This window comes from Lipotes vexillifer, unplaced genomic scaffold (genome assembly GCF_000442215.2).
Source record: "Lipotes vexillifer unplaced genomic scaffold, Lipotes_vexillifer_v1.1 scaffold21, whole genome shotgun sequence".
Classification (NCBI taxonomy): domain Eukaryota; kingdom Metazoa; phylum Chordata; class Mammalia; order Artiodactyla; family Lipotidae; genus Lipotes; species Lipotes vexillifer.
The window spans coordinates 75,867-80,830 of NW_006774065.1; the positions used below are offsets into that span (position 1 = coordinate 75,867).

At 45.1% G+C, this 4,964-nt stretch overlaps 1 protein-coding gene and 1 pseudogene across 1 annotated transcript in view; both read right to left on the minus strand.

Annotated features, from left to right (window-relative positions):
* LOC103072993 (nucleolar protein 56 pseudogene) overlaps positions 1-332 on the minus strand; it is a 533-nt pseudogene extending 201 nt beyond the window's left edge.
* Positions 1-4,964, minus strand: part of LOC103073554 (transmembrane protein 132B) — a gene marked incomplete at its 3' end in the record, with an annotated part of 148,428 nt that overhangs the window by 27,488 nt on the left and 115,976 nt on the right. The gene's annotated exons all lie outside the window — the stretch shown is intronic.

Here is a 4,964-nt window from a genome sequence, read left to right on the forward strand (position 1 = left end):
CCACTGCCAGCTGTCTCTTCAGGGTCACTACTAACCAGCTCGTCCTTGGAAAAAGGTTTCTTTTTTGGGGGGTGGGGGGCTTGGAGAAGGAGACAGATGGGTCTTCCACTCCATTCTCCTGAGGAGCTTCCTGGGGGGGTTGCTTTTGCTTGTTTTTGGGTCTTGCACTTGTCCCCTCACATTCTCCTGGGGTCTTACTGCTGTGTTCTGAGGACGCCAGCGCAGTCGCAGCCCCGCCTTTGCTCCTCCGGCAAGCGTTTCTTCTCCTGTTTCTCCAGCTTCCTAGTAATCTCGGCGGCCGCTTCCTCTGCCTGAACCATTGCCTCCTTCATGACATCCGCATTCTTTCGTGGACTATCCCCAGGCTCACAGAAGGACAGCCGCTCCTCAGCCTGTTCTCGAAGCTTCTCCCCAGATACACTGGTAGGTACCTCACAGAAGCAATCAGTTCGTGAGGCAATACTGCCATTTGTTTGCCAGGTATCGGGAGATGCGGCCTCTGTTCTTGGCAGCTGCTCGGCCAATGAATTTAGAGTGGAGAATGAGTCCCTATTTTGGGGTGTCACCCCTTGTCTTCAGGGCTCTGGAAACCTGGGCCCTTTGCTGGGCCCAGGGAATGATGATCTTTCTTAAGCAACATGCCTTTCTTCCCTAGAAGCGACAATATGAAATGGCATATTGTATAGCGGGAAGTCTAAGTGGGGTGGCGTATGGCATATTCTTTACCTCCTGATCTCAGCACTTTCAAGTGAGCTACTGCATACTGTATCAATCCCCTTAACTTCAGCAGGGAGAATAACACAAGCAAGACACATCAAAACTGACCCCACCCCAAAGGGAGATCATAATTAATTCCACTGAAGATATGAAGTCAGTCCAAAAAAAAAAAAAAAAAAAAAAATTGGGGACGGTCAACAATTAGGCACATTTGTCTCCTGACGCCAGGAAATAGAAATTTAACAGTGGCCACACCCTCAGAGGGTCCTTACAGCACCTGAGAGCTTCGTATTTAGAAGGACAATATTACTCCACAACAAGATAAGGTCCTGGGGCTGCAGAAATTCAAGAGTAATCGTCACAGCCCATCAGCCCTCTGATATCAATTCTCAAGGCCTTCAGACGCAATGCATTGAGGACCCACGATCCTTCAGGCCCAGGATTTTTCACATCTGCACCAGGCTGCTGTAAGTACAGCCACCCTGTTCTAATAACACCTCAAAAATGTGTTTCCTGGTCAAGCCATCCCAACTCACCCAAGGTCACACAGCCAGCACACAGTAGGGCCAAGCCGCCTAACATCACAGCTACTCTCTCTCATCATCAATACAGTGTAACACAATATAGTAATCACACAATATCATGCGCTAATATTCTATCACTAATCATATAATACAGTGGAGTGATATACTACAATAAAGCAAGGATCACACCTGATTTTATGTCCATGCCCTTTCCCCTGAGGAATCATTCTAATTTTCTCTTCACCAGCTCTTTCTTGCTCAAATGTAAATTTTTTTTTTAACTGGACAGGTCTCAGGGCTGAGAAGAATACAGCATAAGCTAGCCATAAATGATATTCCTTCCAGGGGCAATATTATGATTCCCTGTACCACCACTACTCTGCCCATAATTGTGCTAATACACACACACACACACACACACACACACACACACACACACACACACACACATTATTTTCCTAGTCCCAGGTAATTCTGGTCTTCTTGCCAATACTTAAACTGGACGACAAGTAGGTCCTTCAGTTGAAAGCTAGTAGAAACAAAAAAAAAGATGACAGCTACGTCTGGACTGCAGTTGGTGCTCAGAATCGAAGATGGAGAGAAACAGTAGCTTAAGAGTGGTTCCACTGGCAGCGAGTGGAATAAGAAACCATAAGGTAGCTGTGTGGGGCCTTTACTTCCAGCCCAACTTGCCTAATCTCACCACGTTTAACATTAAAATTCAGATTCCAAACCTCGCCCAGAGGAAAGACCCAGACCTCTTAATTCACTCAATGGATGAAACCACAATACCTTCAATGCATTCTACAATGGAAACTCAGGCACAGGTTTTGGTAAAAAGAATAGTAACACAATTCAATGCGATAAAGATTTATTGAGTACCCCTAAGTGTCAAGTACTGGGTATGGCCTAACAGGTAAGAAGGGAAATCAGACCTTGTTCTAGTACTCACGAAGGTCACAGGGGAATGAGGAGACCTTGTCCCAGCTAAGCATGTTACAGTGTGCTGCTCCTTCTAAGCGTGGTAGTGATGTACAAGCAGCACAGAAACTGCAGCAATGGACACCACTGGCAAGGGATCACGGTAGCAAAATGGGAGTATCAGACAAGAAGACCCTTGTCAAGAGGGAAAAAGAGGCAAAAGGCAACTCATTTTACCTTCCCACTTTGCAACGATCAGAAATATGGTCAGTTAAAAGAGAAGGCGATTTTATAGAACCTTAGTGAATCAGGGTGTTCAAGAGCTGACCAGACTGAGTTAGGTGAGAATTTTTAGAGCCTTTCTTCCCTTCTTTTACAAATAATTTCTGGGGACTCTCTTCTGGTCTTAGTAAAAACAGCCCAGTGACCTTAACTGACACTCCCCTTTCTGACAAAGGACCCACACCCCCAAGTTTTCAGAGCCATTCTCCTGACTTTCAAGTGAATCAGTTAGGGCTCTGGCGGTGTAAGCAACAGACACTGACTCTGAATAACTTAAGCAGAATTTGTCGAATTTGTTGGAGGATACCAGGTGGCTATAGCTCACTGGTTGAAAAGAAAAGCTTAAAAAAATAGGTCTCAGAAACAACGGAAAACAGGGCAGCTGGTAACAGCTCATCCGTTGCACAGATAAAATGGATATGCTCATACTGTCTCGTCCAACCTTGCGCCAACTTAGTCCAGACTCAACGTCCCAGGAGACAGCATCTGATTGACTGACCAGGTGATGTCCCCATAGCATGGTCAGTGCATGTAGGGCACCTTAATTTGCAGCCCACCCACAGTGCTCGTGATAAGAGAAAGGAAGACCCCAGAAGGACGTCAAGATGTTGCATGAAAAGAAGCAGATATGGACGTGGGGTGGCCCAAACTTAACAATGTTCTCGCCATGTAGTATGTGCACACAAAGGTAGAGGAGATTGGGTTACCTAGATGTTACCCAACAAGAGGGGTAGGGTGTGAGAGGACACCTTTTGGGGGTGTCTGCTCAGCTCGTAGCCCATCCCTGAGAAAGACTCTTCCGAGGTTTGGGCTCCAGCAGCTACGTCTGTGTTAGGTGATCCTTTCTCCCCCACCAGCCTACATCTAGCCCAACTGACTGGACCAGAGCAATGTCTGACCCATGGAAAGCCAGTCCATGGGATAGCAAAGAGCCAATCAGATTTTCTTTAGATAAACTGAGTTTAAAGAAGACTGAGGGACTTCCCTGGCGGTCCAGTGGTTAGGACTCCAGCGCTTCCACTGCAGGGGGCGCGGGTTCAATCCCTGGTTGGGGAACTAAGATCCCGCAAGCCACGCGGCACAGCCAAAAGGAATGAATGAATGAATATCTCTTGGAATTCCATCCTCTGAGGGCTTTAGAAATACCTTTGGCTTTGATCTTCCTGTAGCCCCGTCATTTGGTGGACCTCCGAATTTCATGCACTAACCTAGCATCCTCTCAGTAAACTACCTTTTTTTTGACTCACATCTGGTTTTCTGTTCTTCCCAAAGCAATAGTCCCTGCCTAGTCCAAGATAAAACATTTCACCCAGACCTCAGCTAATAAGACAGATACCAAAACACGTAATGTTTCTCGTTGCCAAAAAACCCCCAACTCAACCAACGGACAGAACCAAAATGCTTTCATCTGCTCTTTAAACGGAAGCAAATTGAAAATCCAAAATGCCAAGATAGGAATGTTTGAACTTTACCCCTCAGAACCTCGATAGTCGGTCAGTATTAACTACGGTTGGAAGAACAGAAGAGTCCCAATACCAAAAATATTATAATTTTGTCTCAGAGTGGGAAGACAAAAAATTTAGATTCTTGGGAAAAAAATAAAGGGATTTTCTTAAGAAAGAAAAATCAGGTGAAGGAAGAGTTAACTAACAGCTTAAAAACTCTTCAGAATTCTTTCTCATAAGGAAAGGGGTGGATTGCACAAGAGAGAGAAAATCTGCACCATAAATCAGGATAACTGCATGACTTGGCTGTCCAAGTGGCTCCATTTTCTCCCAATAATCTTTTTAAATTATGATAAGATCAGTTTTGAGCTTGAATCTTTTCGTAATCCATTCGGACGCCTTTAAGTGAAAGTGAAATATACTGTACTCTTAAAGGAGATACATATCCAGGTTTGATTCAAAAGCCAGTGAGAAGTAAAGTGTGCAGTCGGTGAAAACATAAATTATCATTTGTGTGGAGCTGACGAGAGCCTGCTTCTAATAGGGCTGGCGTTAAATCAGGATTGCAGTAATGCTGTCCTGCACCTGATTACAAGTATCCAGACAGATTTTCCCAAAGTATACTCAGCAGTCCGTACATAATAGATTGCCATCCACTAACAACTACAGATTTGGGTGGAGAGAAAGATTCTGCTTTATGATGTTTTTTTGCAAATCATTTCTCACCATTTGAGCCTGACCGATGCAAATGAGCCTCAGACTCTGTTCCAATCTCCCACGGAGTTGCGTAGCTGTGAGGAAGACCAGCTTTACACACGTCTACTTCCTGGAAGACCGGTCCCAGCTGGCATTCAAGCCCGAGAATTAAGGTAGATGTTATTATTATTATTTTCAAAAGGCAATCCTGGAAACAGGTTGGCATTTTCTCAAAAAGTTAAACATAGAATTACCATATGAACTAGCAGTTCCTCTCCTAGGTATATACTCCACGCCCCTAAAAAAAGAAAGCAGGGGGCTTCCCTGGTGGCGCAGTGGTTGGGAGTCCGCCTGCCGATGCAGGAGACGCGGGTTCGTG